A 21383-nucleotide genomic window follows, 5' to 3' on the forward strand; every position below is an offset into this window, starting at 1 on the left:
CGGCGATATATCGTCACGATATTTGGAGATATATATCGTGGAGACGATATATCGCCGATATCACGATTCGGAAAAATATCGTATCGTATCGTCTGTGACGATATTTTCTTCACGATATATCGCGATATCAAATTTCCGATATCGTCCATCCCTATTTATAACCCCACGTAACTCCTGTGTAAATCGCTGCAAGTGATAACAATAGAAAGGGGGTAGGTGGCGACACCGTTAACAGCGATTCTTTTCCTTAACTACTTCGTGCAGGGCTTCAAGACTTTTTTTTATTATTGTTGCACAGTTGCATGTAATTTTTGCTTATGTGCATTTCTCGACTGGACTTCGATCTGTGCGCCATCTGTGCGTCGTGGCCGAGGTTGAAGCTCAGAGCACGTGTGAAGCTCACACCACTCCGCTTGCATGTGAAACGACGAGAATGTCGTCACGATCATATCTGCGACATGTCGCCGGTCACCAATCGCGACGGAGCGAATCTCGGACAGACGACACCGGACAAGGAAACCGGCCGGAAACACGGGAAAGCGATTACCGTGACGTCACCTAGATACACTCGAATCTTGCGGGGAAACTTATCAGATGCCCCAATCGAACTAATTGCATTGTCCGATCGTGTGTTGGATAATGATCACTGATGCTACCCGTTGCCGGGATCTCATTGGGCGTGCCGTGGTGGGGGCGGGGCTTCTGCCCACACAGCTTCTTGCTTTTCGGCGACGGCGAGAGTTTAACTAACACGTGAGAAAAGACCGAGAGTCAAATCGCATCCGTGAGAGCGAGAGGAAAGAAAGTGTGCGACGAAGACAGAATCCTTGTTTTCTTCAGTTTTTTAACCGGTAAGTATACTCTCTTGATGTTGTTGTTATTTACCGCGGAAGGGAAGCGATATTTACGCAACTACGTAATGTAGGTTATTGGTTGTCCTGTCGGACCCTGTAACACGCACTTTTCTAGTTGCGTAGACTAGCGCGTGCATGACCAGGAATTTCCTTGTCAGCGCATTTGGTGCATTTTCCGAAAGGAGCTGTCGATGTGACCATGTATTTTTTTGGCAAGGAAATTGAAATCTGTTTCCATCAACAAACCAGTTCTCGCCTTTATCGGTATCGTATTGTAGTGGGTACTGTTCGGTAGACAGGGTGCTAGATCTGGTAGCGAGACGAAACGAGACTTGTCACAGCCTCGTCTTATCTCGCGAATAAGGCTAATATGTGCCTCGTTTTCTGTCTTGCAGCATCTTGTTCTCGGTCTCGTGTGATTTTCCTCGTTCTCGTGCTAGTCCCGGTGTGTAAGGGATGATTCTTTCTGGAGACACCCAAATGTCAACCCACGCAGCGCACCCTGGACTGCACTTTTCAGACTAACGAGGCTCTGGCGCCTCGATCTGAAGCCAGGATAATCCTCTGTGGAGCTCGTGTTGTGACGTCCTATGTTTGTGATTGTCCCTTCATCAATCTAATCTCATCACCTTTGTTCATTCCCATCTTCCACAACTTTCAGAAGAAGCGAAGTAAAATAAACTCAATCAATCAATCGTGTTTCTCCTCGTTCTCGTCCCAGTCTCGAAGTGTAAAGGCTCGTATCTAATCACGACTCGAAATAATCTATCTAATATATAAAAATGGATGTGTGTGTGTTTGTTCCGGCATAACTCTCGAACGCGTGGAGCGATTTCAACCAACCTTGGTACACGTATCACTTGCAATCTCCAAAGAAATACTGTGTGGGTAAGACACCCCTGGCACCCCTAGGGGTGAGGTTGGGAAGGGGGTGACATGTAAAAATAATCGAAAACTACCTATATTATTGTGGAATCCATAGTTTTCAGGGTCGCTAAGATGATTAGTGACACTCCCAATGCCATTCAACTCCAAGACACCTCTGGCACCCCTAGGGGGTGGGAGTGGGAAGGGGTGACATGTAAAACCACTGATATTAGTGTGGAATCCATAATTTTCAACTCCAAGTTCATTTTACACTATAGTTAGAATTCATTATATTCCTGTCTAATAGAAGATTGGAATAAATAAATATCCGGGCAACGCCGGGCAATCAGCTAGTATGTAATAAAGGTTGACAAAATTATTTATTGAAATAAACGCGTTGAACAACACAGATGATTAAAACAGTTTCTATTTGGGCGAATTTTTATTTTTTGCACACTATTTTATTATAAACTCAAACGATTGATTTAGTTAGGTTATTTTACGTCGTTTTTCTTCCACTTGTGTTTAATCGCGACGATGAGGATGAGTAATGATATGATGAAATTGGTGAAGATACATTCGTAAAGAACACCCATGATCAGGCCGGGATTCGAACCCGGGGCCTCTGGCGTCATAGCGTACTGTGCTTACCACTCCGCCCCGGAGGTAGACTAAGGGAGAAATACTTTCATGCTTTAAAACAACCACAACCTAATAAGTGTATAGGAGGGGGGGGGGGGCTAGTCAGCATGTATACTCAATCATGATGTGATCTTTGTTGCTTCACTTTTATATAACATGTATATACGTATGTTATAACTCGAGTGAGGATGACTTAGTTCGTTCTAATCAAACATACCAAGGGGATATCTACGTAAATACGAACATGACGAACAAATTAATATGTGGATATCTCGCAAAACTGATAAACGCTAAAACTGTCCGGATAATGCACACATTCGGATATCCGGACATTTCAAATAATCCGAATATCCGCATAATACGTATACACGGATAGCTATCAAAATATGCGATTTCAGGATGTTTGAAATCAGGATAGAAAATTAATTGTCTGATATCCGGACTTGGCCATCCCTAGTAAGTAGCTTATCTAAACCCACTTCCTCTTTTCTTCCAATACCTTTTTAAAACAAGTCTCCCAGTTGTCTTCGCCATTTCAGTCTAGCCAAAAAATTACACTCGTTCTACTCCCCCCTGTCATAACACATTACACCTTGTTCTATTCCTAACACACTGATAAGTATTGTATATATAATTTATATTTTATAGCACTACTAGAAAGAAAATCTTAACTGTAAACCAAGCTTGTTTCTGGTACACCGAAACAATCTTGGTCCACACTATCTACGAGACGTTAACCAGTTGTGGGTTATCGCCTCAAACATGTATAATTGAAAGCGTCAATAATGAAGGAGGAAAATAAAAACGGGGGAACCGAAATTCCGCGGATCAGAGCATTTGGTGCCTACCCCTGAATGTATGCGGGTGGAGGTTGGGCGTCTTCAGTGGTTCTCCCCTTTTTCTTATATTTTCTTATCTATCAGTCCAGCTTATAACTCAGGATCGATCCTCAAACCGCTAGCATCAGGGGGTAGAGTTTTAACCATTATGTAACGTGAGTAACCGATAGTTGCTTTACACCGTAAAAAGTAGACTAGTCTATAGAGAGGAATGACGGTGCAAGACTTTCAACTACCACCAAAAACGACAGACATTTTTTAAAGCATTAACGGTTATTCCATAGTAAACTTAATTCATATAATTTTGAATATATCAGTTTTTGAAGATATTTTCATGGTGCGCTCAATTATCTTCATGCATAATAATATTTTAAGAACTTAAATTCATAGAACGGTTGAATTCAGTTTTGTAAATTGATATGCAAGACTATTAACTCTTTAGGATAGAATATAGAGCCATTCCATGTGAAAGTGGACAAACAAGATTAATTTATATATATTAAAAGTGTCACTTATGAAATTAAAGAAAAATTACGCAGAATTTGGAATTACTCGTATTAATACCAACATTAGTTTAATGGCTTTTAAATAACTAGAAAACTAAATTAATTCTAATTTCATTCTAATTGTCTGATTTATTATTTCTATATCTTAAGCTCTGAAGTATCCTACTTCATTTATGAAACAAACTTTAGTTTGAAGAATCTATTTACGATAATTTTTCCATAGCCTTTGTTCCATAATCCTACACGTGCATGATGTCACACACACACCCGTCGCAAAATTTGTCACACCCGTCACAGGCAGAAAATGTTTATATAAAAAGTATGTAGTAATATTTTTAGAAACTAAAAGCATCTAAATATCGAGTAAAGTTCGCTTTGTGAAAATAAAATAAAAATTGTTTCAGTAAACCCTTATATTTCACAGAGTTTTCCGACAGACTGAGGAAGGTCTCTAAGTCATGTCTCAGAAGTGTCACCCGTCACCATTACAAAAAATGTATTTTCTGTAGCTGAAAATTGAGATGGGAGATTCATATTCTGAAATTATATAACTTTCATCAAGGAAAATGAAATTACATGAATTGATAGAGTTACATATTTAATGGTGCTAAGAAAATCATTTTAAAATGAATGCAAATTTGTCTGAATGTCACACCCGTCATAATGGAATTGGCCTGTAGTAAATTTGAAGGTAACTTCTAACAGCGTCCTAAAGAGCACATCAAAACTACTTTTCATGGAATCAGTTTTTTCGCAAGGCTAAGAAGTTAAACATTTAAAACATTAGATGCAAGAACATCTCATGTGAATTCGTATACTTTGAAAGTAATATCGGATCACAACACGGAACCACTTAATTCTATTAAATAAATATGTGAAAGTTCGATGAAGAATCTAATAACAGTCCAAGAACTATGTTGGTTTAATTTTTTATTTTTCTAGAATGTCAGCTTGAAATTTATCCTTAAAAAATCTAGCCCTATATGAAATACTATTTTTGTGGTAGCTTGTATACAAAGGCGTAGAGATTCTCCTCTCGCCTAGTAAATTTATTGCATAACTTTATTTATATTTCACTCTATCTGGCCAACAATACAAATACTTATAATATTGTTGAATATTTCTTGATAATACGTTGGGTACATACTGTATTACAATTGTCATTTGTTGTGTAGTCGATTCGCGGTGACGACGTTCGAAAACATGAAACGAACGATACTCGCTCCATGAACAAGTTTTAAAATCGAATGGGGATAAACGTTAGGAATGTAACTATTCATCTTGGAAGGGACGAAACTTTACCTCTATTGTGAGGGTTACTTTAATCTATTTCTGCATTATACTCCGTCCTGCTGTAAACGGCTTGTATTTGCAGTCGTATTTTCCCCTCCTTGCAGTCAGTTTCCCTCTCACGCGTTCGTTGGCCGAATCCCTCTAGAGTCGCTTCTTGCGCAGAGGACTTGTTTTCTTTCTCTTGCTCCACAGACTCCTGGGACAGTGTATACTTGTTAGTATGTTTACATTCTCGTCAGGATCGAAGCTTTTAATAATTTTAGTTTTTTGTTAGGTTTGAAATTATTAATTTCAGGTTTTTGGAAGGTTTGAAAATATTGGTAATTTTACGTTTGCCAGGGATGAAGTTTATTTTATTTATTTTTATTTATTTATTCATTGACCACAACAGGTTAATGACCAATTACAGTGTTCTACATAATTGAGTATAAACTACGAAAGAAATATAGATTTACAAAAAATACGTTCATATTTACATGTTTGACATTTATTCTTCCATTCTTTGAATAGCTTTTCTGCATGTCCCAATAGGCATGTGAAATATATCTAATTTTGATTCCCTTTCGGAACATCTGTTGTACAGTTCTAGTAGATGTTGCGCTTAAATATTATTGTTCATGATTTTGTATAAGAAACAAAGCAATTGGATCTTCCTTCTTTGTTGTTAGTATTTTTACATTTTTATTGGGTTTGAAGCTGTTAGTAATTTTACGTTTCTATTAGGTTTGAAACTGTTAGTAATCTCACGCTTCTATTACATATAAAGCTGTTAGAAAATTTACGTTTGTCAGATATGAAGTTGATAGTAATTTGACGTCTGTTTTGCTAGAATGCTTTCGTAATTTTAGATTTTTGTATTTGATAGAAATTTTACGTTTTTATTAGGTTTGAAGCTGTTAGTAATTTACGTCTCTGTTAGTTTGGAACTATTAGTAATATTACGTTTATGTTAGGTTTGAAAATGTTCATAATTTTATTCTTGCTGGGTTTGAAATTGTTAGTAGTTTTAGTTTTTTGTCAAGCTTGAAGATATTAGTAACTTTAGCTTCTTGTCAGGTTTGAAGCTATGAAAAATTTTATTTTTTTACGTTTTTGAAAGGTTTGAAGATGTTACGAATTTTACGTTTCTGTCATTTTTGAAGCTGTTCGTCATTTTATGTTTTTGGAAGTTTTGAAGGTCTTGGTAATTTTACATTCTTATTAAGTTTGAAGCTGTTAGTAATTTTACGTTTTTATTAGGTTTGAAGCTGTTAGCAATTTTAATTTTGTTAGGTTTGAACTTGTTAGTAATTTTTTGTTCGCGTTTTTTTAGCATTGAAATTGTTAGTAATTTTACGCTTTTTGTTCGGTTTGAAGCTGTTAATCATTTTACGTTTATGTTAGTTTTGAAAAGGTTAGTAATATTATGTTTTGTTAGGATTGAAGCTGTTAATAATTTTACGTTTGCCAGATTTGAAATTGTTAGTAATGTTACGTTTCTTGTTAGGATTCAAGCCAGGCCCGTACCCAGGATTTTTTTGAGGGAGGGGCCAGATCCGTGTTTATGAAATATACAGTGGCGGCTATTTGGGGACGGTCTGGGAGCAAATGCACTTGACTTTTTTGCCAATTTCCCCCCCCCCGCCCGTACTATGGCCTCTTAATGCTTGTCCACCAAGAAAAAATAACTTTCCTTGTCCCCCTCCCCTTCCCCAGTTTTCACACCAAATCGCCGATACTGGTCAGAATTATTCGGATAGTTCCGAGTTTCGCAAATTAAAAATATTTTTAAATTTCCTTTATTTTCTTATACCAAACCAGTGAACAGCCACGATAATTCAACGTATGTTCAGAAAATATTTATAAATTATACGCCTTAGCAATTATTATTACAATAAAGAATTCTTAATGTGGAAGGATCAAAGCGGGGTATGGTTAACTAAAAAGAGAGAGAGAGAGAGAGAGATTTTTCACCTGGTAGCCATTAGCGGCGATTGGGTGCCAAAACTGGAAGGCAAGGAAAATTTACTTTCTCTAAGTAGACAAGTTTGAGTTTTTGTTTTAGGCCCATTTTCTGCACAGATAGACTAATTGGAACTGGACCTACAGTTTAAAGTGGGATCCGAACCACTATGTGCCTCCACCGGGTCTGGGTAGACAAGTCTTAGCATTCATATGCAGTAGTGCAAAAGCAAAAGTGGAAATAGTAGGGGAGGGCAGGCGACTGACCCCATGCCTCTCCAATCGCGGCCACTGCTGGTAGCCTTACATCAATCCTTATAAAACTAAAAGTACCAAGTTTTCCAGACTGCAGGCTCCTGGAGACTGCCTCTCTACACAACAAACACATTCATTTATGCAAGGTAAAAAGTGAAATTTTTACAAGTTTGAAAAATCATCGCTGTTATTTTCGTAGCTTCTTATAGGTTCACATTTAAAAGTTTCATGGCTCGAGGGGGGGGGGCATGGCCCCCATGGCCCCTCCCCTGGGTACGGGCCTGATTCAAGCTGTTAGTATTTTTACGTTTTTATTAGGTTTGCAGGGGTCCCGGGTTCAACTGATGCTGTCAATAATATTAACCACGTCCGCAGTTTTATTTACACAAAAATTGGGATTTGTAATAATGCGATCCGAGATATTAAGAAAACCTAAATTGTATTATTACCTTCATATTGTTTAAGCAAGAGGCACCGCTGGCGTAAGTTTTTTTTTTTCTGAGGACGCTGGAATTTAAAGAAGGGTATTACATAGCTGCAGTGGTAAATTGGGGGTCATTTCAAGAGGGTTTATATTTAACTATAGTTTTTCCGTAGTTCTTTACTGCTTTCATTTGGAAATTCGGGAGGGGCTGTAGCCCCATCAGATCCCCTTACATACGCCAGTGAGAGCCACATTCTCAAATAAATGCTAAATGGAAAAGTGAGTTCCTATTCAGCGGGTGCAATTTACTGAGAATTAGCACCTGGCAACAGCTGTAGTTGTTCAAAAATATTAACTGGTACAAAAACTTTCAGAGACTGATCAGTACACGAAGAAGCTCGAAACGAGATCACTTGGTCAAACTTTTTACTTCTTCGTCCCCGAAATGAGGGAGAGAGTGGGTGGATAGCTCGTTATCAAAGCTGAGGGCGACTTCGCAGAAGTTTCACGAAGAAAGTTCTTCGAGGTAATGTTATTTCGAGCCACCACTCAGCCGCTTAGATAAGCGCCCACTCGGAGAACCGAAATCTCCTGCCGAACCTTTCGTCCATACGCAAGCTGATTTACAACCCATATCAGTTGCAGAACTTTCACGTTGGTAAGCCTTTCGTTCGGAAACCCAATCGTGACGTTACATCCTTCTAAGGGCCTTACAGGATATTTTTAAACGATATTGCAATTCATATCAATTTAACCACCATACTTTCATAAAGTACAGGATGGACATATTTTTTTTACTGCCAAAACGGGACAAACTCCACTATTTGCTTCATTTAGGGCTAGTGTACATGCGATCCCACATAAACCTAACTGCAGGGGCAGTCTCGATTAACTCCTCTGTGGATAAGTAGACAAAAGTTTCTCAATTGCCTTGGCTCAATGCTGTACGTTTTTATTAGCTGTTGGTAATTTTACGTATGTCAGGTTTGATGCTGTTAGTAAATTTACGTTTTTCATCGATTCGAAGCCGAACTCCGTGGCAGAGTGGTTAGCACAGCACGCTAAGGCGTCAGGAGTTCAGTGTTCGGCCTGGTCATAGGTCTTCTTATGAGTGTCCTTTCATCAATTTTTATCGATTAGCCAACAGTGGTAGAAAACCGAATTAAAATAAACCAAATCAATCACTCACTCTTAGGTTTGAAGTTGTTAGCAATTTTACGTTTTTCTTAGGTTTGAGGCTGTCAGTAATTTTATGGTATGGTCAGATAGACTCATTAGGACTGTTCCTACAGTGTAAAGTACAATATGAACCACTATGAAATTGAACGCGGGCTCCCTTGATTGCAAAGAAGCAGCGTTAGTTACTACATTATGGGCAGGTACCAGGCACTTTTATTATTGGCATCCATATTTGCATTTACTCCTTTTTACGTAACTTTTTCTACCTCATTGCGTTTATAGGAACAGCATGTTTGATACGAGATTAGATAAAATTTAAAAGGGGAGAAGGGCAAAGGAATACCAACAGTGGCGTAGCAACATATCGGGAGGCCTTGGGCAAGATTAGAATGCGGGGCTCTCATCCGTTCTTTACATTTGAAGTTTCAATGTGAACCGATACAAAATCTTCAGGGATATGTCAGCAATTTATCATATATAAAAAATGATAATACATTACTGACAAAAATGATATTTTATAATTTCACTCACCTCACCCTAACTCTGTTTTCCGAGAGCGGAGGGACCATGGGGTCATGTCCCCCCTCGAACTATGAAATATTATAACGTGATGATATAAAAACCTACGAAAATACCATTGACAATTTTTCAGATTGTGCAAGAATTTCGATTTCATACAGCCTTGCATGTATGAATAGGATGGATGGGGAGAGAGGCAGGCTCCAGAAGTTGGCAGTCTGTAACACTGAGTAATTTTTGTTTTGTAACCATTGATGCAAGTCTACAAGACATCCCGATTTTTTTCAAATTGCAGTCGTGTTGTGAAAATATTTTTCTTATTAACTCACATTTAAAATATGGGAACGAGTTTACAATACCGGACCACTCTCCAATTTCTATGAAATTTCTTCTACTCACTAATTGTGAACTCCTAATCACGAATCTGCATGAAATAATTGGCGGTCAAGTAGCCTATGGAAATCGAGAAAAAAAACGAAATAAACTATGTTTTCTTAACGTAACGTAACCCTACCATAAGAACAATAGCTCCACGGAAGAATAATTTATAAATATATAAGTTTCTAACCATAAAATTATTATGGCCATTGAATGGTGCTGGTATAAGATGATGGTATAAAAATGAAAACAATGTTAATTCGCAAAACACAGTGCAATTTGAATACTTCTGAGAATTGAATGTAAACAATAAGCACCAAGCTCTACGCCATGTGACAACCTTTGTCTGTAAGTAACTGTGTTGCTGATTGTTGGATCGGGAGGGGGGGGGTGTCTATAGGTGACCTGTTACTTTGGACCACAACATTGCAACTCTGCAATTGTACAGCCAATAGCAAAGATAATAGTAGGCAAATTGTGCACTAACTCTTTTCATTCTGTTTTTACCCTACATCTTGTGTTGATCTAAGAGAGATGGAATTCTGTTGATGCGAAGCTGATGTTCACATCTGCTTAATAGTATTTTTATTTCAACTCATTATCATCACACTGTAGAAAACAGACTGAATGAAAATAGTGATGGACGTTATTTTTGCCATTGGGTGTACACTTAGCATTTAGCTGCAATACTAGCATAACGTTGTTGGTCACATCTAATAGGCTACTCCAACAGCATTTCGCCGACCACCGTGACGGAGTTGTTATCACATCTCGCTACGACGCCATGGTTCCCGGGTTCGAATCCCGACCTGGGATGGGTGTTCCTTGTGAGTGTTCCTTTATCAATTTCATCATATCATCACTCATACTCATCGTCGCGACCAAACGTGTCAGAAAATCGACCTAAAATAACCTAACTCAATCAATCCAACAGCATTTCGGATCTTCCTTTCGTTCCACATTTTAGGTCTGCCCACCCCCCTCAATAAAAATTCTAGGTACGGGCCTGCTGTAGGAAGAGTTATCGTGAATTTTTGCGTAAATGTTTCACATGAGAAATACGACAATATTTTTTACTTTTTTTCCTGCCTACCTGTGTTACGTCTCTTCGGCACATTCTTCTTGAACGTGCCGAATTTGTTTTCCTCAGACAGACTTTTAATCTTCCCAGCTGCTCGTCATCCCTGTTCGGCGATGACAAGAGTGTTTTATCAAATGTTCTTAGCTTCTTGAGAAGAGCTCGTCTCTTCCATTGTCTGTGAGGACGCTCTTAGTTTATTCTTACTCTTTTGGTCTTGTGCAGACCCTTTACAAACTTGCACTTTTACATTTTCTCAAGGGGCTTTTTACATCCTTTGTTTTAACGTTTTTAGTAACAATTTTAGGTAAGGGGATATTTCCCGCATAAAATGAAATGGTCTAACATGCTGACGCACCCAAAACTTTTAATTCAATCAATCCATTTCATTCAAATTATAACGTTTAACTTAAACTATAACGTTTAATTCAAAACCAAATAAAAAGAGGTTTTAATTTTATTGCCCACAAAAATTAGTCTCTTCCATATTTTCTCGCTTCTATTTATTACATTTTTCGTATCAATTCCATGAGACGCGAGGCCCCGGACGGTCGTACACCCCTTGTTACGCCACTGAATACCAGTGTCCAGGATGGGACTGAAACCCGGAACCTTCGCTTGCGATATCGTGAGACACCACCGAGGCTACATCGCATTGATATTATCCACTTTTTCGAGAGGTACAAAACTGTACTTTTCTAACTGTCCTAAACAATACAAAACGTCAAATTCATAATGGTATAGTTCCAATATCCTAATAAAATAAAAACGTAAAGAAATTCTAATAACTTCAAACACAATAAAAACGTTAAATTAAGCTTCAAAATTAGCAAAAAATATACTATGAATACATTATTACATTAACTATTGACTTTATAACGGTGGCACACTATCGAGGCTCTGATGTTTAAATCGCCAGCCAGGGCAATCATCCTATGTTGTTTTCTGTGTCAAGTGTTTTGTACAGGGAGGTTATTTCAGTCGTTCACCGCCAGAGTGACGGCCGTTCGGCGGACTCTTCATGCAACAGGTCCCGGCAAATTGCATTACAGGAAGTCCGTAACAGAAACCGCTTGTTTTGTAATGTTTCCACTTTTCACAATTACAGTTACAATTACAATTGAAATAAGCACGTACCTTGTCGCAAGGATGCTGTGTGTGTGTGGAAAAGGTGTCCTCCCAAATACAAATATTTCTGGCACCTTATTTCTGACAGAAAATCTTAGATTAGACATCGCTACTTTATCCTCAGTTGTCGCGACAGCGCCGGCAGCTTATCGGGGGTTGGGTGAGTTGTCAGCCGCGAGAGGGCGATTCATACTGCACGTGTCGGCAGTGATGCCAACCGTAGGGACATGTCCCTAAGCATAGGGACTTTTCACTAAATTTCGCCCGCGTAGGAACGTAGGGACAGATTTTGCCAAATGAGGGAAAACATAGGTACTTTTTTCAATCTTGGTAAATGACATTTTATGAATTAGTTTATCTGGATACTTTAGCGAAGAGGAGAAAAAAGAACTAACTAACAAATCTCCATCAGAATTTTGGAACATGTTATCGGTTGCCAAAAACTTTCAAGGCAAGTTCCTTTTTGAAAACATTTCCACTCTCGCGAAAATAGTGCTAACATTGCCACATTCTAAAGCGGAAACGGAAAGAATATTTTCAATGTTAAGTGATACAAAAACAAAAAAGGGAAATAAAATGGGACCAGAATTGTTAAAGACTGCAGGAAATACAGCATCACCAACCAACATCTATCTCTGCACAGCAGCAGCATGTATGACTTCAAATAACATAATCAACAGTAAACGACTCAACGTTATTCATTAGGGGTGTGCGGGATCCTTTACTTTAAAAAGTCGTTAATTCTCGACGTTTTCTGCCTTGTAAGTTTCTGGAACTTATCGAAAATTGTAAGTTTTTATTCTAGAAATGCAAAAACAATCACTTAAAGTGAAAATGACTTGTAAAATTCGAGATTTCCAGTGCTTCGGGAAATTTCGAACATTTCCCGTCCCGAAAATTTTCCGACTTGGTCGGGAAATTGCAAATTTTTCAGTCCCGAATGTCGGGATTTAAAAAAATTACCGTCCCGATCCCGTCCCGACCCAAAACATTCTGTCCCGCACACCCCTATTATTCATTAAGGCAAGAATTTACAATACCGGACCCTTCTGTAATTTCTATGCTACGTCTTATACTCACGAAATAATTATTCGTGATGATTTATCTCAAGTTAACATGTTGGGGTGAGGGGGAAAAAATGTTAATTAACGTGTAGAAGTTGTAAAATAAGCATTTCAATTCTCGCAATGATTCTCCGTATACAAGTATGGTAGCCATATTTGTTGATATGAACAAATTACAATTAGTTACGCTGTCTACAGCGTTGCCACACTGTTGATTTCATACTTGGAGAGCATGGATTGTGTAAGAATAGCGGAAGAGAACAGTAAAAAAGTTGTTAATGTTATACAGATTGTTAGGTGGAGTGTGCAGGAGGGCTAATTAATAAACTTATTCATTTCAGTATATTGCCCAAAGAACGTGCTTACATGTGACAGCGACAATCACGATGTAGAAGAACTGATTTGATTACAGGTAAATTTGGCAACATTACATCAATCATAAAATTACAGGATACTAAAATGGCGTCTTCGATGATGTTAAAGTGCTACGAAAAAAATATTTTTTTATCGGTTCGTAATCACAATTACCGCAAAACCATTCAGGAATAGCCCCACTGAGCATTCTCGGTAAGGTTAGGTTAAGTTAGGTTAGGCAAGGCAAACATAGTTAAAATTTGGGCTCGAAAAACGGGTAGCCCAACAAACCATTGACGGATAGCCCCACGAACCATTCAGGTACAAAAAAGGTAAAGTGTTCCCCTGTGCATAGCACCACGCCATGAAGGCGTATAGGGGGTGTGAGGGTAACGCCCCACACTTTCTTGATCCGGTCGTGAGTGGGGGTGATGTGATCAGCATCACGCCCCTGACCGCCTTTACCCCCCAGGGTTTCCCCCAGGTACCCATGTTATTCGACGCTGGGTAGGCGCCGGGGCCGCTTCCAGGTACGGTTAGGTTAAGTTAGGATAGGCAAATGTAAATTCGCTCCTTCATTAATTGTGGAAGCACCGAGCAGAAAGATTTGGTAAGTAAATGTGTATATTTTATCTTCTGTTTTGCATGCTCATGAGGTGATAATTTTTTTAGTCGCTTTACTTGGCGTAGGGACATTTGGTCAGTTGTAGGGACATTTTGACTACGTCTGTAGGGACATTGCCGAAAAATGGTTAGCAACACTGTCGGCTACCAGACGTCAGTGTACGTTCATGTTCACTTCTGTTTGCGTTTATCAGTACACGTGTTGCTTATACTGTGTTATTGTAATGTGCTACTCATGGCCAGTGCTTTATTGTGTGTTAATTGTTATTCATTCATTAGTTATGTCGTTAAACAAATATAGTCTTGAACAGAGAGTTTTTATGTACGATAATTACGTGAAAACGAATTCTTGCAGAAAAGTGGTCAGGGAATTACGATAGACAGGATCTCTTGAACCTAAGAAACGTGTTGTATTGCTGTTAAAGGAGGTCATTTTCAACATCTCTTATAACACAGGAGGTTAGTGATCATCATTATTATTACTTTTAAATATCATTTTACGCTTTCGGTTTGCTTTATGCGCCGGGATGCTGTCTTCCCTTTCTGACAACTGACGATAAAGTAACGATGTCTAATCTAAGATTTTCTGTCAGAAATAAGGTGCCAGAAATATTTGTATTTGGGAGGACACCTTTTCCACACACACACAGCATCCTTGCGACAAGGTACGTGCTTATTTCAATTGTAATTGTAACTGTAATTGTGAAAAGTGGAAACATTACAAAACAAGCGGTTTCTGTTACGGACTTCCTGAACGCAATTTGCCGGGACCTGTTGCATGAAGAGCCCGCCGAACGGCTGACACGCTGGCGGTGAACGACTGAAATAACCTCCCTGTATTTTCTTACTTTGCGTCTCTTTTCCCCCCCTCTTTCAAGTCTGAATGCGACTATGAAAGTGAATAATTAACTAAATGTGAAATTGATTAAGGGAAACACGTTTATTAATATATTGCTCTTTCTAACTCAACAATAATATTTCTAATGCTTATACCAACTATCTACTAATATTGTTAACTAACTTGGTAATGAAATTGATACATACTCTCAGTGATGTCGGTGGTTGCTCTAATGTCATGTTTCGAAACACGAAACCAGTAGGTTTCATGAACTACTGCATATCTGAAAATCTAGAGGATAATTGTTAGATTGTTGAATGTAACTACCATAGTGTCATGGGGAATAATATAATCCCTGACACGGATAAAACTTACCCTTGTTGCCAGGCCAGTGTTACTTGGTTGCACCTGAATATGCCTATACTCTTATGTATATCTTTTATTTGAAATTGAGGCAGCCGTTTCGATGGCCGAGCGCGTTGAGTGGTCGACTCACGTTCCCGCTTCCAAAAGTTCGAATTTCAGTCTGTGCATAGATGTTCCTTTGTGAAGTTCTATCATCAAATTCATGTAATCAACATTTATCCGCATACTCAGGGTGAATCTAACGAGGAAAATATAAAAGATAGAAAACCACAGTTCGCTGTGTTATCACGAAGTAAATATTAGCAAACACATAACAGTATACAAATATGTACAGAGCATTAAAAAAGAAAAAAAATGGACACAAAAATTATTTGTGCAGAACACAACAAAGGGGCTAGAATGTAGACAGGCAATCCCCTAGCGACCGCGACGCCTCTAGGGACAGTTACCAAAACTAACCGTATCTCTAATTCGGAGCTCGATTTGGTCTTCAATACGTTATGCTAGCGTATCGCACGGACCAAACGCGGAAGTTGGAATTACGTCATAGAGATAGTTTTTACATATCTCTTTTCGTCGATCTGGCCAATTTAACACTGACTTATTGTGTTATTAATTCATTTCTTAGTTTCTTGTTAGTAGTGTAGTTACTAGTATCCTACTAGAATGCCAAGAGTTGGGAGATCAGTGCTGGAGATAATCGTGAAGAGAAAAATAAAATGCTTGACGACATCAAAATAATTGTATCCTACTGTGCTACAAAGCAAAGGGCTGAAAATCGAACAGCATGTAGCTTGCAAGGAAAGACCTGCCCCTGGGCAGAAAACAATGAATGAATGAATGAATGTTAGTACTAAAAATACCACAATGAAGGGTCGGATATCTTCCAATATTTCGAGGTAACACAATCAGCCATAAAATTTCTAGCAAGCTAAGGCACGTAACAGTCAAATAAAAACTTATATCTTATGCAAACAATTGAAAACCTTTCAGGGTCATGCAAACTTCCAAGGGAACTCTTTATCAGAGGAAAGTTCTTATCTGGAATGTATGGGGGAAAAACAACAACGATGCAAAAGTTTGATTCGTAAGGCACGTTATGCACATAAAACACTCTTCTGCAATGAACTCGACACCCATGTCTAGTTATCTGGCTTTGAAACTATTCCGGAAGGTCAAGTGTCCTGAGTGGTGCCATCTGGTAGTAAAATGAAGCATTATTTGGCAGGAAATGAGCAATGCAACTGCAGAACAACGTGGTATTGTTGGTTTTGCTCAACCTTAAATCTGCGAAGAACGTTGCCAATATGTGGCCGGAAACATCTAAATAGATGGGAGGAAATTAACTGTCATAAAAAAAATTGTGGCATGTGATAATGAAGACCAATTCATTACTCCACAGTGGCGCAACCACAGGGGCCATTGCTCCCCCAACCTTCGACGGAAGTCATTTCTAGGGGGCAAACGTTGACAGCCAAGAGCACCTGCAGGGAGGCACAAAGGAGCAATTGGCCCCCCCGACTTCAAATTTTATTCAAATAAAAATACATTTCGTAAAGTTTTCTTGCTCGCTTCGCTCGCAATGCCTGCTTCTCAATCTCGTCAAGTTCAGAGCCGTAGCTAGGGGGAGGCGGGAGTCGGCCATGGACACCGAGCGATCTAAATAAAAAAAAAAGTCGTAAAAGAGAGAATGCCATGGCGCCCCGTGAAATTATTTGCGCTCTATTAAATCAATATTGTTTTGAGTTTCAAAAATTGGATCTAATAATATTCTTGCTCACTTCGCTCGCAATGTGATTGTTTTCTGTAATGTATTTAAATAATATATGTGCTGTATATATGTATTGAATAAACTTTGAATACGTACACAATTTAGTGTTAGCATGTTGCATATGTATATATTTTTATTTTATGTCGCTCCATGTTGGATATGTGTAAACATATCTTGTACATGAAAGTTATACATGTTATATGCGAAAAAAGAATTATCTTCGGAATGCATTTATCATTCATTTTCTGCCATTCAAAAATACAGTTTGTGTGCTTGTTTTCCATGTGAAATTGAACGTGCTGAAAAATTATTTCAAATCGTTTGTTCCAAACAAATGCTTTAGCACCGATTTCTACCCCCTTTTTGCGGAATTTATGGGGATAATAACGTATTTGATACTACTACTACTACTACCACTAGTAATAATAATAATAATAATAATAATAATAATAATAATAATATCAGTATTATTATTATTGATATCTTTATTCTGATACTTGCCCCCTCCCCCAGACAAAAAATCGTGGTTGCGCCTCTGTTACTCCACCAATGATCCGGAAAGACGAATGATTTTTAGATATCTAAAAATATCCCATAGGTGGATTTTTTTAAGTTGTCGTAAAATCTACAAAACACTACCGTTAAAATGTAACAGTCTGCCTGTTAATTTCCAAATGGGAAGCAACCTTTTTTTTCCGTGAGAGCACCGTTGTTGTCACAGAGAAGAAATCATGGCGTCGGGAACGCTTGGTATATTAAAAACAGGCGCACACTCATAAATGTAGACCTTTACTACTGTAAAAAAAATGAAGAAAATACGGTGAAAGATCGTCGTTTATGCTGGCATCCAACCACAGTTTTGTAAGAATTAACTGCCATTACACATTTCAACTAATTGAAGAAATGGTAATGGCTCATTTTTTAAAAAAAAATATATTCATGGTGCACTCAACTGCAACTTATAATCATTATCTTTCATTATCCATGATACAATTTTCAAATTCAATTTTGAAAACAGTTGCGTCTCGATTTTGTAAATTGACAGGTGAACTGTTAAATTTTAACGGTTCAGTAGCGTTTCGTCCGAGTTGCAGTTCGTCCGAAAGCAAAATTCGTAGAAAAATGCTACAGTTCGTCCGCGACAGTTTAATGAGTCGTCCGAGCTTGGATCCAGAAATTTTAGTGATGGCAGATGGCAACACTTTCTTACTAGCTGACGACTGTGAAGGTGAGAGGTTATTAATATTTGCAAGTTCCAGAGGAAAAGAAATATTAAAACAACAAAAAAATATTTTCTTGGATGGAACATTTAAGAGTGTTAGCAAGCAGTTTGCTCAGTTGTACACAGTTCACGTAGATTTAGGAAACACTAGAGAAGAGACAAATGTTACGCCTGCAGCGTTTGCGTTGCTTCCTGACAAGAAAAAGATTCCCTACATTCGCCTATTTGAAGCTATCCTTCAAGTAGTACCGGAATGGACTCCTGAAACAGTGAACATTGATTTCGAGGGAGGAGCTATGGAAGCAATCTAACATGACTTTCCAAGAGCTAAAGTACAAGGTTGTTTTTTCCATTTTTCACAAAGTCTGTGGAGGAAGGTACAGAACATTGGGCTTACAAGTATGTACGTACAAATCCAATCAGGAAGTTCGGAACTCCATCAGCATGTGTGCTGCCTTAGCATTCTTAAAGCCAACGGAAGTGGAGGAAGGATGGATTCATATCAACAGTCAGGCAGAAGAAAATGAAGAATTGACTGAATTTTTCGACTACTTTGTGAACCAGTGGTTGGAAAATCCACAGGTTTCAATTGACCTGTGGAACTGCCACCAAAGACACAGGACAAATAACGCGGATGCAGGTTGCAACAACCGATTGAACTCAGTCGTGGGTAAACCACACTCCCGAGTGAAAGATTTGATTATGTATTTGAAGAAAGAAGCAGAACATTCAGATGCTAGGATTGTAAGAATGGAGCTGAATTTAGACGGGGTGAAAAGGAAGAAGAAATATGTCTTGATCGACAACAGAATTTTAAGAGCCACTGAAGCAATGGAGCAGTCAGGAGACATAGCCAACTTTTAAAGACATGTCTCTTTCTTTATCCAAATGGATTAAAATACCTTGAGATGTTATCTATATTTATATCAACTAACTGACAAAGCGACACCTGCCGAGCGCGGTAATTCCATGGAGCTGTTAAGCATTTTAAACATTCTAAAAATAACTTAACATATCCATGGATTATCCGTGCGGGTCCATGGATCACTTATGGCCCCCTGTCGTGCATGCCGAGTGCGAGGCTATACGGCAGGCCCACCTCTATTTTCATAGGGGTGCCAATTAAAGAAGGCATGCAGTCCTGGCTGGCGCTAACAATGGACCTTATCGCACTGTAAACCTAAGCAATGAACAATAGGTTCTAAAGCTTCATTAAACACTATTACGATGGTAGCCCTCGGACTAAACGCTACTCGGTCAGGTAATCGTAAGCTGCCTCTTCCTGGAATTCGGACGAAACGCTACGTCACGATTTTAACGGTAGAATATTTATAAATGTTACTGTCAAAAACTATCTATTTTAAATTTCGATGTTTTATCTTGTATAAAGACACAACGATGATTATCAATTCCAGTTGAGTGCATTATATATATTTTTAAAAACAGAATAATTAAAATTACATTGATTATGATTAGCTATGTACTTTAAAAACTATTACATAGCTTCACATTATTACTTTTCCCCGGTCAACTTTTGACAATGTTCACATGCCCGATGTGAAGAAGCTATCATATAACGCATGGATTTTGATTATTAGAACTCTGTACCAATTACTTGAGATAACTAACTTGAAATAAAAATACCAATTGTTCATGAGCATGAAATTAGCACTTCCTAACATTTAGTTCATTTCCTTAATTATGACTTGGAACATTGAGACTAATTACAAGAACTTGTTAACGATTCCTGACAATTTCCGCTTCTCTCTAACGTGTCGGATATGCTTTACCTCTTTAATAATGCGAGAATATTGATTTCATCTTTCTTTTTTCTTGCTATTTCGATTATGTTACGTCACATCTCTGTCTCACGTTAATTGAGACGAAGTGGATGAACGGTGAAATGATTAAACAGATGATGAGACAAGCAAAGGGTTCGAACCTGGGACCTCACGCCTCGTAGCGTATTACGCTCGCCACTCCACCCCGAAGACTGATTCGACTTTTTCACGAATAAGCCTGAAGTCGTTTTTACTACATTCTGTCCAGGGAATCTCTGGAGCAAGAGAACGGAAATAAGTCCTCCTCGCAAGTAGTGACTTGAGAGGGCTCAACCAAAGAACGCGAGAGAGGGGAAGTGAATGCATGGAGGGGAAAGCACGGCTACAGCCGTTTGCAGCAGCACGCACTGCTTTGCTCCGGCTACTAGCTTTCTCCCCGTCTATGGCATTGTGTGCGGCCTTGTTCCACAGATTCCCGAAACGAAGTGTACATGAAAGTGTGTGTACTCCTGGGAGTACATTGAGGGGTAGCAATGAGTTCTTTCCGATAAGGAGATCCATATCCCTGAAATCCGGGATAGCAAATATCAAATTTTGGGATGTCACAAATGGTATTTTACGTTTAAAACATGTAAAGTGTTTTCACCGAGGAACTATAAACTCATTAAACCGGACTTAAACCAAACACTGTTAGAAGTAACAATCAAATGTACAGTCATGGACACTTATGGGTTGTAATGGTCCCATTTACTTTCAATGGAATAGTTACAATTCAGAAGTGTCCGCGACTGTACAACATTCTACCGTTAAAATTTAACAGATGAGACGCAACCGTTTTTTCATTTAAATTTGAATATTTTATCATGCATAAAGATAGAAAATCTTCTATATATATATAAATGGATGTATGTGTGTATATAGCTACAAATGTACGTATGTTTGTTTCAGCATAACTCTCAAACGCCTGGAGCAATTTCAACCAAACTTGGCACACATATGACTTACAATCTGAAAATACGCCCCTGGCACTCCTAGGGTGGGGCGGGAAGGGGTGACATGTACAAATAATCGAAAACAACCGATATTAGTGTGGAATCCATAGTTTTCGGGGTCGATAAGATGAATAGTTACACTCCCAATGCCGTTCAACTCCAAGTTCATCACCTATCTCCATGGAGGTGAGAGGGGGTGAAAAATAAAATGTCAAAAATGATCTACATTAGTGTCGAATCCATAGTTTTCGGAGTCGCTAAGCTAATTGCCGACATTCGCGATGATATTTAATCCCAAATAGCTTTATTCTTAACATTTTCCTGTCTAATAGAAGGTTGGGGTAAATAAATACCCGGGCAACGCCGGGTAATCAGCTAGTTTATTATAGATTACAGTTGAGTGCACCATATATTTAAAACATGAAGCATTAAAATTACCTGGCCTCCCCGATGGAGAGTCAGTCTCGC

The 21383-nt window shown here is 38.6% G+C and overlaps 1 protein-coding gene across 1 annotated transcript in view; it reads left to right on the forward strand.

Moving 5' to 3' along the window:
* Positions 1 to 738: 738 nt before the first annotated feature.
* ImpL2 (Ecdysone-inducible gene L2) overlaps positions 739 to 21383 on the forward strand; it is a 76279-nt gene continuing 55634 nt past the window's right edge. Inside the window, exon 1 of the mRNA XM_083134970.1 lies at positions 739 to 851. The gene's annotated coding sequence lies outside the window, so the exon portion shown is untranslated. The remainder of the gene's footprint in view (positions 852 to 21383) is intronic.

This window comes from Lepisma saccharinum, chromosome 1 (assembly GCF_977018435.1).
Source record: "Lepisma saccharinum chromosome 1, izLepSacc3.1, whole genome shotgun sequence".
NCBI lineage: Eukaryota > Metazoa > Arthropoda > Insecta > Zygentoma > Lepismatidae > Lepisma > Lepisma saccharinum.